This window comes from Anabrus simplex, chromosome 1 (genome assembly GCF_040414725.1).
Source record: "Anabrus simplex isolate iqAnaSimp1 chromosome 1, ASM4041472v1, whole genome shotgun sequence".
Taxonomy (NCBI): domain Eukaryota; kingdom Metazoa; phylum Arthropoda; class Insecta; order Orthoptera; family Tettigoniidae; genus Anabrus; species Anabrus simplex.
In genome coordinates this window covers 1176819992-1176833956 of record NC_090265.1, presented here as the reverse complement: position 1 = coordinate 1176833956, position 13965 = coordinate 1176819992, and positions in this window count along the sequence as shown.

The window sequence follows — 13965 nt, the reverse complement described above, 5'->3', positions numbered from 1 at the left end:
AGATCAAGATGCCATTGCAAGTCTGGTAGTGAACGGTAAGAAACCTTGAAGTGACAATGACAGGGATGTTTTATTATCCTAATTATGCGAAAATGTTTATTAAGATACTGATTCGGCACGCACCCCTCTCCCTCCCCCAACTTTTCTCCTATCACTTAACTAAGACAAGGTCGTTTTACCAACTTTTTAGAATGGTAGTCCTGTAATTCTAACCCCTGACTACAACGCTGAAATTTCAACAATCACTAAATCTTTGATCATGATATCAATGTCATAAGAAAATAGTTTTTGTAATCCGCCTGGTGACCATAAGAGTTAAGGCGTCAAGTCTGTATGAACAGGCACCGCAGTTAGCCGGTTCAAGTTCAGAATGTTGGCAGGCAGGTTAGGAGAGGTGGTGCTATACAATTCTAATCACTAGATTATGTTCCAAAAGCCTGGATTCAATGCAAAGCCTCTCCGCAGTGTTTACATGGACTGTGGGCGTAGGCCGCTGTTGATGATGATTCTTCCGTCGTATGGAGACTTTAAGCCTTGAGCAGACCCCTTAGGTATATTCGATAGGAGAAGGCTACGTGTCGGAGCCGGGTTTTGCCCCTCTCCCTTCCTGCTATTATATATAACGTCATTAATTTCATGTCATTAACTTCTCTGATGAGGTTAACGTCAGGAAGGACATCCGGTCGTAAAACCTCACTACGAAGATTCATCGCCCTTCACACCCGAGCCCACAGAGAAACGGGACAAAGTTTGAGCACACATTCGTTTTTTGTCACAATTCTTTTAGTTTTTTGAAAGTTTTTTCTGTATGTTTGTCATTACGTTTACATTGCATGAACGTTAGAACTACTAAACAAATGTTCATGAAACTTGCCAATATTGAAGTAGAGACATCCAGATGTTTCATGCAGTGGATTACATCTCATTCTGTACGTTGGCACTATTTGTTAAAGTTCTCCACTTATATAACCTGCACACGCCGAGGTTAGGGGAAAATACGGGCCTTAAGTACCAACAAGTGTAACATCAAAAATCAAACAGGATGTCCGATTTCTTTTAATATTAAGCAAACACAACGAAAAGTAGAAAGTCACTGCATTACCTGTCCCTTGTGGAACAAACTTGAATGATGTTTCGAAAAAATCTGTAAAACAAACATTTACACGGCTTATACTTTGCAGTGCATTCTAGAGTTCAAATTCCCCCCCCCCCCCAAAAATGTCTTTTTTTTCCAGTTGTTTTACGTCGCACCGACAGAGATAGGTCTTACAGCGACGATGCAACAGGAAAGGGCTAGGAGTGGGAAGGAAGCCGGCCGTGGCCTTAATTAAGGTACAGCCCCAGCATTTGCCTGGTGTGAAAATGGGAAACCACGGAAAACCAACTCCAGGATGGCTGAGGTGGGAATCGAACCCGGTGGGAAACGAACCCACCTCTACTCAGTTGACCTCCCGAGGCTGAGTGGACCCGGTTCCAGCCCTCGTACCACTTTTCAAATTTCGTGGCAGAGCCGGGGATCGAACCCGGACCTCCGGGCGTGGCAGCTAATCACAGTAACCACTACACCACAGAGGCGGATGTTTCTCATAATATTTGACGTAATCATAAACATACAGTATAGTTGGAATGAGTATTTTTCACATGTTAGTTATTTAAAAAACAAACAGAAATCAAAAAGCTCACGCTATGTTATTTTAGGCATGGTATCAGTGTAAAAGGACATGCCTAGATTGAAATTAGTTTGTAATCTGAAAATCAGGCCTGCTTTTAAAAACTGAACATGTACTTTTCCCACAATGAACAATAAGTTTGATGTATCTCCTGCTACTTCGAGAAAAGGTTGCATTTCGTTTTGAAAATTACACACCGAGCTCAAAGCTGCAGTCGCTTAAGTGTAGCCAGTATCCAGTATTCGGGAGATTGTGGGTTCGAATCCCATTGTCGGCAGCCCTGAAGATGGTTTTCCGTGGTTTTCCATTTTTCACACCCGGAAAATGTTGGGGCTGAACCTAAATTAAAGCCACGAACGCTTCCTTCCCATCGTCGCCATAAGACCTATCTGTGTCGGTGCGACGTAAAGCAATGTGTAAAAATAAAAAAGAAACATTAACTTACACTATAGAAAAGCACATCCTTATCAATCAATTTGCAAAAATTCCAGAAGAACAATAATATTATGTTATTAAAGTAAAACAATGTTGAGTAGAACAATAGTTTGTCTGGAGGCCAACATGAAGTTATTTTGTTAGGGAAAGTAATATACCGTACGATAAATACATTTTAGTCTGCACAATCTTCACACAGAGTCCGACTCACTGGCTGAATGGTCAGCATTGCGGCCTTCGGTTAGGAGGGTCCGGCGTTCGACTCCCGGCTGGGTCGGGGATTTTAATCGCGTGGGATTAATTCTTCTGGCTCGGGGACTGGGTGTTTGTCCCAACACTTTCATCTTCATATTCAGACAACGCACTACCAACTACCTCAGAAACTCGCAATAGTGATTACATTTCTTCATATAGGGTTGTCGTCAGGGAGGCCATCTGGCCGTAAAACAGGGCCAAATCCACTTGTGCTACACAATTCGCACCCGCGAACCCACCTCTGTGGAAAAAGCGGAAGAAGAAGAAGAAGAATGTTCACACAGAAAACGTTTGGCTAAACGAGGAACATCAGCACACTCAGAATGACATATTTACCACAATGCATGCATTTCAACTAATGCTCTCTTGATTCTGACCTACTGACTACTACTACTGCTACTACTACTTCTACTTAAATGTTTTCATTCCTACACTGAAGAGGGAGACCGTCTAAGACAGACCTCGATGGACGAGTATAAACACTGTACATTTGATTGTCAAGTGCAACAACTACTACTGGTGCTAAAATGTTTTCATTCTTCCCCTGAAGGGGAGAAGGGAAGGCCGGGAGATTTGTTACGGTGAAGGAGATGCTCGGAGAAGGTGAAGTTGTTGGCAGCCGTGGCCTAAACTAGGAACTGTCCCGGCATTGGTCTTAGTGCAGGAGAATGGAAAACCACGGAAGACCATTCTCAGGACAGCCGACGGTTGGGGCCAGCCGTGAGGTCCAGCCCTTGACCACTTAAGGGTCGATACCACTCTGCATCGACCGACGACCTAATGAGTAGATCATTAGAGTAAATGCATGCAGCATCGTCTTCCTCATACAAGAGTCATGTTCCTGTCCTTCCTCTTCAGCTGGGGCATCGAAGAGAAGGTGTCGCTTTGAGGTTGCCCTTTCTGACTTTCTACTATGTTTTTCTTCTTTTCCAAGAGCCTTTTCTTTTAGTGACTTTATATACAGACTCTTTGCTAACGCCTAACTTCTTGAAGAAGTGTCAACTCGTTTCCGTTTTGTGATCCACTCGCCAGAGATGTGAAGAACTGGTGAAACTTCTTCAATAATTCTTGTAATTTCACGTTGACTGGATAAAGTAGATCTCCTTCATTCCTCATAATAATTTCACCCTCTGTCCCTGCCGGTGCGTCTGTGCGAGTGTCATGTATTCCAATCGCTTCATCTAGTGTTGCACTCGGCAGATAGAGGTGATCCGGGAATATGTCTGCATTTAGTGTACTGATTCCACTTCCGTTGAATCCTGATACAGCATTTCTTACATTTGCAGCCTGCATATAGGAATCACAAAATTATCTGCATACTTGTAATAAAGTTAGTCATCCATGGGTGATTTTTCAACCTTGTCATCACCTCCCTGTTGTAAAAGGTGTCCCCAAGGTCCAAAGAAAGGCACATCTAAAGGCTGAAACCTAAGAGTACAGTGAAGTGGAAGGCACAACATTATTACACCATACTGTTTAACATACTCTAGAGTCTCAAGAGATTTGTGGCTGCTTTAATGCCTATCAAGTAGCAACGGGACCTTTTAATTTATACTTGGCTTGACATATGAAACAACGTGTTTCATCCACTGAGAAAATAAATCTCCTGTCAAGTAGTCTATTTCTTGATACAGCCTTACTTAAAATTCCAGGCGGGGCTTCATAATAAAGCACAGGATTCAATTATTTCCTGGGAAATACGAATATGAGAGCTGGTGGAACATACTGCCCAACTGAGCTGTCACAACACCTCCTCCACACCCCCCCTCCCTTTCAGTGCTTGTCAAAGCGCCAAATTGCTTTTAGCCTCTGCTGGCAAGAAAGATATTTAAGGATTTAAGGATTTTTTCCTTCTGAATCCAATCATCCAATCCCAACTGCCGTCCTCTTAGCTGTACGAACGAACGAAAACAAGTAATTTCACTCCCTCTCCTCAAACGAGGAGGGGCGGGCCATCAGCTCAACTAAGGAGCTCTTCGGCCGTGTAAAGGAAAGAATTTACTGAAAAAGAGAGAATGTGTAGGGGGTGTGTGTTGTACACACCAGAGGGGGAAAATAGTTAATGAATCTGACGTAAAGGCACCGTCACAAGAAGCCGGGACCCAGGGGAGACCCACAAAGCACCCCGCATAGGCAAACTCCCGCAAACACCAGGGAAAGAGGGGACAATTTATTTATTTAATACCGAAGTATCTCGGGCGCGCGTTACAGAAAGTGACAGTATTTACAGAGAAGTACTTAAATTACATAAATTGTGATGGGGGAAAGTTGGAATAAGGAGGAGGGTAGGATTGTGATAGAAGGTAGTAAAGGGTCGTGGTTATGTTGGTAATGGAAGTGGCTAGTAGGCGAAGGAGGTCCAGAGTCTGGAAGGGCGATATGAGTAAGTTGGGTTGTGGAGCGGGTAGGGGGACAGCTTGCGAGGGTGGGGTGGGAGACGGGGCGGGCGACGGGCTACGAGAAGGGGTAAGAGGAGGGGAGCGGTCGGGGCGGGGTGGGGAGCGAGAGGGCTCCACTCGGTATGTCCGCCCGCGAAAACGGACGCCGTTGGTGAGTAGATGGTCTACGTCGGCTGCAGAGGAGAGTTGGATGCGCACCATGAAGGTCGGGCCGTTGGCGTTGAAAATACGAAACGCCCGACGGGCGGGGACGCCTGCCAGAGATTTGCTAAGCTGTGAGGGCGGCATCCGTGTAGGTGACAGGAGGCGTGTGTGGACTGGATAGTGTGGTAGAGAGGGAGGTGGTGGGAGTGGACATGATAGGAGTGAGGTGGCTAGTAGTTGTATGAAGAAGAGAAGTAGACGGGGTAGTAAGGGCAGAGGTGGTGATGGTAGTGGTAGGGCTAGTAGTAGTGATGAGAGTGGTCGTTATGACGGAGGGGGGTGCTGGAGATGGTGGGGATGTGTGAGGCGGACGGACATGAACAGTGGAAATGGGATGAGGATGGTGGCGCCGCGCCTCGATGAGTTCCTTCGGAGTAGAGACCACTCCATGGAGCCTGCCGTTGTTGGTTGCGCCGTTGGAGATCAGGCTGCTGGGGCGTCTGAATGGAGGAAGAAGGCCAGAACCTCCGTCGAAAGGTGACCAGTGAAGTCGTCCCGGAGCCGCTGAACATCGTAGATGGGGTAACCAACCTGGCCGATTTCACGGCGAATAAACAGGTCGGGGAGGGTGGTGTCCACATCCTGAATGGGCCGACTGAGTATGCGCAGAGAAGAGGGCCACCCAGCTGAAAAAAGTGTGGACACGTGTCTTAGCTGTATTAAACACATGTGAGTTACCAATTTTCTATGTCATATCATATGCTAGTTTAAAAAAAGTCCGTGAGTCCGTGTCCAAAATATGTTGTCGATTACCAATGCTTTCTCCACATCTGAAGAAAATGAAAATTCATACCAGCCTAGTTTTCTGGATCCATCTTTGGCAATTTTAATTTTCCGCTGACCTCTACGTCTTACACTTGTGGCACGTTAAATGTTCTTGCAATCTTTAGCCACCGCCGTCTCGATCCTCTTATACTACTGCCTGCTCTATACCACTAGTTTACACAGGAAGGCACGACTACCAATATTTTTCCAAGTCGCCGTAAGAGTGCGGCAGTAGACGCACAATCTTCGCTGTCAGTGTGGGTGTAGCACTGTGTTATTGGTGCATGAATGTGTGTGAAAATCTGAGTTATTTCGTACAATGAGTAAACGTGTCTGGTCACTTCCGTTTGTACAAGAGATATTTTGTATAGAACTGTGAAATCAATTAATCATGTTATGCTTACAGATATTTCAAAAGTGATTTTAAGGTGTAGGTGCCGTAATTGTTTCTTTCCGTTTGTGCAAGGTATATTTTTTGTGGAAGTGAAACTTCAGATTCTTTCCCCGAAATATTCAACTGTTGTGTACCATTTTGCCAATCTGGGCAAGGTGGTTCGCAGACACAAGATACGACCTTCTAGAAGGGAATTAAGAGAAAAGAGGCTGTCGGCTTATCTAGGCAAGGACCTAATAAAGGAAGTAATGGGATATCCTAAGATTACTCTCGCATCTGTGCCTTTACACCTTATTTCAGAAGGTGATGGAGCCTCCGCAATTCAGACGGCAGCACGCCGGCCTCTCACCGCTGGGTTCTGTGGTTCAAATCCCGGTCACTCCATGTGAGATTTGTGCTGGACAAAGCGGAGCGGGACATGTTTTTCTCCGGATACTCCGGTTTTCCCTGTCATATTTTATTCCAGCAACACTCTCGAATATCATTTCATTTCAACTGTCATTCATTAATCATTGTCCCGGAGGAGTGCGACAGGCTTCGGCAGCCGGCACAATTTCTATCCTCGCCGCTAGATGGGTGCTTCATTCATTCCTTTCCTGATCCGGTCGAATGACTGAAAAGAGGCTGCTGGATTTTTTTTCAGAAGGTAATTAAAGCCGTGGAGGATAGTGGATTCCTTGTGATAAGAATTGTGACAGACAATCACAAAACAAACGTCTTCATGTTTAGACATTCTGGACAACCTCAAATATCCAGACGATAATATCCCAATCAAACTAGAAACAGGAAATCAAATCCTAATTTGCGGGTACTTGTTGAACAGAGGATGGAGTGTGACATTTGCGTCAGCAACATCTTACTGCCTAGAGCTTCGACACCGCTAAATGGAAATGATTATGCATCAGGACAGAGGAGGAGTTCGATACATAAAAATCTTGTTTTGTTGCAGGAGTTCGGTTAAGCTGCTGTGCCCTATTGTCGAAGTCCTTCAAATGCACGAACGTAATACGAGGACTTGCGACGTCTTCCCTTTCAGAATGTACTTTTTACAGTGTGAGGTCAAAGAACATCAGCAAACTGTCAGTGATATTATCCTAGCCAAGTTCCTAAGACTTCCATTAACTGATATTGCGTTGGCAAGAACACAAAAAGTACCGTACCACTCCAAGCCTTCGTCTAGGAAAATCTTTAAATTGTGACATGAAGAGGCCAACTGCGACTTCAAACAAGTAATACTGCCAATATTTAATATTACTGATGCCTTTTACGAGCTTCAGTGAACATATGACCATAATGCATAGTATTTTGTAGGCTGTCGCCATTAGAATAAGTTTGGAACATTTTGCGTCTATGCCTGCCATCTAGCGGAGAAATTTTGTCGCAGCCTAGTCGTAAAAAACCTCGCATAGAGCAGGCAGTATAGGAGGATCGAGACGGCGGCGCCTTTAGCCAATCCATTTTTTCATCTTTACAGCTTCAGTTGCTTTCATCACATTTATCCCTGTCCGAGACTGCCTAGTCGTTTTTCTACTATAATACAAACCACTTTCTGGAAAGAAATGAAGATTATTATTAGAAAATTGATATATTCGGGCAAAATGACATATTAGGGGCAAAATGGCATACCTAGTTAGTGTGCCATTCTGCCTGAAGTTGTCTGCATTTATTTTCCGACTCATAGCCTCGAAGCACAGTGTATGACAACAGAAGTAATAAGTGCAAGTTGTAGCTTACCTTCAAGGCAATCACTGGATATTTATTACTTTTGTTAAATAGAAGGCACTTAGTAAACTGAAAATTATAACAAATTTTTACTATTTAATTACAATAGGCAAGCTACAAAACAGATTTCTGAACGTATAAACACCAGTCCGCTTCCATACGCTACGTCTGGTTCTCTACAGTTGTGTACCAATAGGGCATACCTAAAAGTGCAAAATTCAAAAATATTCTAATAGTACATATGGCAAAATAACTACCTAGGCCTCAGTGGCGTGCATTGTGGGTATGCAGGCTAAGCCGGGCTTACCCGTTGGACTTGAGAAGCAAAGTAAGCAATAATGCAACTGTAAGTGCAACAAATAATTTTATCTTGTCAGTTGGCAATACTATTTTTTTTAACTAAGAGCATTTGCTGCAGTATGGTATTCTGCAGTATGCAGGAAGGTATTCTGCAGTACGAATTTCTGCATTAGCGGGGGTACGCGACACACCTACCGCTTGGCTCGCCCAGCGTTGAGTTCAAAGTGACACATGCGTAGTAAGCGCGCCAGTAAGCGAGCTTGGTAAGCCGACAGCTCAACGCTGCCCGGCTTGATCGCATAGTGTAGCAGTGTGAAGCAACTTTGTGCTGGTTTATGATACGTTTATTTATTGTAATTTGGCTTATTGCTGAAACAGCTCTTGCGAGTGATAACTGACAGCAGTGAAGAACGTTTTAAAAGTACGAATACCCAGTTCATTTTAGAATTGAAAATTATTTTTTCTTAAATGTAACAGTGTGAGAAAAACTTGCCTACTATATTGTAGGTACCAGCGTTGTTGTGGACCATGTGGCATGTTTGTAGGGGCGTACGTTCTAATAATTTTCATAATAATAACATGAAACGTGGACAGTGCTGTGTCGTGAGAGCATAATTGTGTATTTACGTGAAATATACGGTACGGTAATTTCTTATTAGTTTCAACTATAGTAATATTTGCCATGTGAGAAACTAGAAATTGTTCAATCTGGAAAATCTTCTACAGATATGCCCAACATTAAAGGGACGCATAAAAACAAAAGTCAAGAGTACCTTCGTCATTTCCAAACTTCACAGTACAGTAAAATAGAATGGATTGCTGGAAGTTCCAAATTTAATAAACTGTTTGCTGGCCATGTTTACTCTTTGCAAGAGACCGGACTGTTTGGTCTGACACTGGTTATGATAATCTGAGTAACTTGCACAATGCCATTCAAAAGCATGAGAAATCGCAGTCACACATTTCTGCACTATTACACTTGGAAAATCTAGAATTGATATTCAGCTTGATGCTCAATTGCGTGCAAGCACTGTACAATATAATGAGACCGTTCGGAAAAACAGGAAGGGGCTCAAGCGATTGATTGACTGATTGACTGATTGATTGATTGATTGATTGATTGATTGATTGATTGATTGATTGATTGATTGATTGATTGATTGATTGATTGATTGATTGATTGATGTTGTGTGTTTTTTAGCTACTCACGAATCACCATTCCGTGGACATTCTGAGGGTGAAGATTCTTTGAACAGGGGTGCTTATTTGGGTGCATTGAACTTACTCGCCACTTACGATGCGACGTTAAGTACACACCTAGAAACATCGTGTTCCGCGGGAATTCAAACAGGATACAAAATGACTTAATAAGGGCAGTCAGTGATGTAGTTTTGGAAAAGTGAAGTCAGAAATAAAACACGCTATTTTCGTTGCCCTTCTTCTTGACGAGACTTCAGACATTATGAATTTGTCTCAACTATCAACCACTCTGAGATACGCTGATTCTGAAAGTGGCAAAGTTCACGAAAGGTTCATTTCTCTCACTGATGTCAGCGCAGATCGAACAGCCAGTGGTTTGTTTGTACATGTGAAAAACATTGTTACTGAGTTTGACTTAAACTACATGTTGGTTGCACAAACGTTCGACGGAGCAGCTGTGATGGCCGACCACACAAGTACAAGAACTCTCTCCGAAGGCCATATTTATCCATATTTATTTATTCACAAGCTTAATCTGTTTTTGTCTCAGTCATTTTCCTGTATCAAGGAATGTAGAATATTTTTTCAGACCTTAACGGAATTAGGATCATTTTTTCACAAGTCCTCTAAACGATCTCATCAACTGAAAGAATTTACCGCAAAGAGGATGCCTAGAAATGCTTCAACACGGTGGGATTTTTCATCTCGTCTTGTTCACACAGTGAAAGGACATCGCAATTCATTCCTTGAATTCTTTCGCAATGTTTTAGATGAAAGCTCAAACTGGGACAGTGAAACAGTTGTAGCGGCATAACGTTTCATGAAATTTCTAACCAGCACTGAAACTTCCTTTTTGTTACTGATTTTTAGCAACATTTTCACCTTCACTGATATCCTTTTCAATATCCTTCAATCCAAGCATTTAGACGTCCTATATTGCTCCCAAAAAGTTCAGGAAATGTAAAGAGAGATTCTAAACCTCAGGAAAATGTGCGACGTAATTTGGGCCGAGACTCTGGTCTATCATGGTGTCGAAGACTCTCTACCAACTAAACAATAATGTCGGGAAGAAGATCCAATAATGTCAAGGAAATTCCTTTACCGCTCTGTTTTTGACAACATTATTGTACAATTAGACGAACGATTTGGGTCATTAAACCAATTACAGTTTACTTCCTTGTTGTATCCTCTGAAGTATGAAGCGTACAAAGCTACTTTTCCTCATTCTGCTTTTGAAAGTCTTAAACTGTCCTATAAAGACTTGTTTGATTTTGTCCGATTGAAGAATGAACTTACCGTGCTGTATTCGTTTGGTGAATTTTATGGTCAACACCCTCATCAGTTAGTGTGTTCCCTGAAAAGCAAACAATTAGATACAGCCCTGCCTGAAGTGTACAAATTGGGTGTACTTATAGTAACTGTTCCAAGCACAACAGCGTCAGTTGAAAGATCGTATTCAGCCCTCAGGAGGATTAAGACTTATCAGAGGTCAACACAGAGTCAAGAGCGGCTATCAGGCTTAGCAGTTCTGTCCATAGAAAAGGAAGTTCTGCACCAACTGAAAAGCACAGACACATTTTATGATAATGTCATCACAACATTCACAAAACAAGAGAGACGACTAGGTTTCACCTTCAAGTAGACTCAAAGCAACCAAAAATCTTGTGGAGGGACTTAATGCACAGTTGTGTTAGTAGTAGAGCATACAGTGGACAATAGAAGAACGTCTCACAAACACGTAGCAAATAAGTTACTATCAATTTTTGATAGGCCTATGTGTACAATGTAATATGCATGATGCTGTAGCATTAGTGTCAGAGGTATTTCAAGTTGGCTTCTATGCTGAAGGGTGAAAAGTGTAACATGACAGAGAGTTTTCTGATACATACATAAGAGATCGAAGAGTTTTTTTAACTGAATAGTGAGGGGTGATACATGAAATAGACGTGATTTCTGTTGTAACCAAGGTTGAAGTTTACAGAACACAACTTTATTTGCTTCACTTTATGATATTTACACAAATAACTGAAATTTATTTTGAAGCAAAAAGGAATATTGAATCTTGAGAAAAGTCTGTCTTTATACAATATGTACAGGTTTGCAGTCTTTATATACACTTCTATCTTGAAAAGATAGTCTTTGTGAATTGACACGTTGATAGTCGAGAACTATCTGGCACACTAACATAAATGTCTATGAGAGTCCTTGTTTGTTGAAGTGCCTGAATTCCTAAAAAGCAAGTTCAATTGATTGAAGAAATTCCACCTAGCGAAACTAAGGGAGCTTGCATAAGTTAGGGAATGAAAATGGCTTGTAAAAGAATTACGGGACTTAGGCAGCGGAAACAGGTAAGGGAGCGGTGACCAGAGGTGAAACCTCGTACTGCCAGAAATTCAGTCCACCTGGTCGAAGCACATTTTCAAGAGGAGTAGCCTCCGTGCTCGACGTAGGGTGTATTCTGGAGCTGGACACCGGGGCAAGTGGGCAAGTGAGCAGGCAGGGAGCTCCTATTTATAGTACACTCGATGGTCAGGCACGCGCACTGAGAGCTGCGCGTCGAAGCTAGCAGAATGATACACAGGCGCGCGTGCAGCTGGCTGGCGGAGCGAGAAGGGAGCGCCGGACATACAACACCCTCCCCTCCTAAATACGCCGGTACGGCGTGAAACGGCGGCGGCGCTGGCGGCGACTGCGATGCTGGGGTGGAGCTGCTGATGATCTTTTCCAGTAACAATAATATCATCCAGGTAGTTAGCACAACCGGGAATTGAGGCGGTGAGTTGAGCCAAATAGCGCTGAAAAATAGCCGCTGAGGATGAAACACCGAATGGGAGCCGCTGGAGCTGGAGCAGTCCTAGAGGAGTGTTGAGTGTGAGAAATTTCTTAGATTCTTCGTCTAAAAGTAGCTGGAGATATGCTTCTTTAAGATCAACTCGAGAGAAGAATTGTCCACCAGAGAGACGACGGAATAAGTCTTCTGGACGTGGAATAGGAAAGATATCGGTTTCGAGTTGTGCGTTGACTGTAGATCGAAAATCGCCACAAAGTCGAATATTACCATCAGGTTTCTTGATTACCACGAGTGGAGTAGCCCATTGACTAGAAGTAACTGGTACTACTATTCCAGTTTGTATCCATCTTTCTAATTCTTTCGTGACCTGGTCTTGAAGTGCTAGGGGTACTGGACGTGTTTTGAGGAAGCGAGGCTTAGCTCCGGATTTCAGCTGTATGTGAGCTGTATAGTCTTTTGCTGTTCCGAGCTGAGAGTCGAAGACTTCAGGAAACTGCGCTAGGAGAGCGGTAACGTCAGAAGTAGGATGCAATGTAGATACGACGTTAATGTTGTCATGTATCTGGAAACCAAATAAGTTAAATAGATCCATGCCCATAATGTTTGATGCAGTGTAGTTGTTAACTACGAGAAGAGGAATGGCCTTCTGAATTCCTTTATAACTAGCCTGAAGCTTAAGTTGACCTTTGATGTCAATTTTCTTCTTGTTAAATGTCACGAGCTGGATGTCAGCTGGAGAGCATGAAGGTGAACCCAAGTCGTGGTAGGTAGTCAGGTTAATAATAGAGACAGGTGATCCAGTGTCTAATTGAAAATCGACAGATCGATCAGAGAATGAGAGAGGAATGATGATTTTGTGAGAATCCTTTGTGGGAAGAATAAGATTGATCTGATCAACTTCCATGTCTTGGCGGGGCTGTATATGCTTCCGGCGCACTGCAGTAGTCTTAGCAGGGCGGAGCGAACTTTGACAGACAGTCTGAATGTGTCCAAGTTTATTACATCGTTGACAAGTAGCTTTGAAAAAACGACAGTCACGACGTTCATGATGCTTGAAACAACCTCGGCAGGAAGGCAGGAGTTTCGAGGTGCTTTTAGAATTGGGCTTCCGTGTAGCATGACGAGAGGGAACCTGGCGAGAATGCTTGGTGGAGAGCGCCTTATCCGTACGGTTCACTGTAGCAGAGGACTTGCGGGCCTGAGGCGAGACTTGTGCAACTTCGTGTGGAGAAGCTATGGCTGCGGCAGTCTTGGTAGTAAGCTCATAAACCGTAGCAATACGCTGGACGTCTTCTAAAGAAGGGTTACTCTGCTTGACAGCGTCAAAACGTATTTTGTCTTCAGGAGTATGTAAAATTATCATGTCCCGAATGAGAGAATCAGTGTAGGATGAACCACAACCGTCCTTGGAGCAGATGAACTGGCAGGGTTTAGCTAGACCACGCAATTCAGTTATCCATTCAGTATGTGTCTGATGGGGTTGCTTTCTGCTCTGAAAAAATTTATAGCGAGCAGCCACTATGTGAGGAGCTTTGGCATAGTGTTCCGTGAGACGGGCCAAGAGCTGCGTGAAGGGTACCTCAGATAAGTGTTCTTCTGGACTTAATTTATGTAGTAATTCACACGTAGCATTGCCAACCGAACTAAGAAATAGTGCGCGGCGGCGTTGATCATCTGTGACAGAATGGCAGATGAAATGCTGTTGCAAGCGGGCTAAATAAACTGACCATTCTTCCTTAGCCGGGTCAAAAGCAGAGAACGGAGGAATAGCTGATGGCTGTGTAGAGACAGAAATAGCTTGAATAGCCTGAATTAATGCTGCCTGTTGTT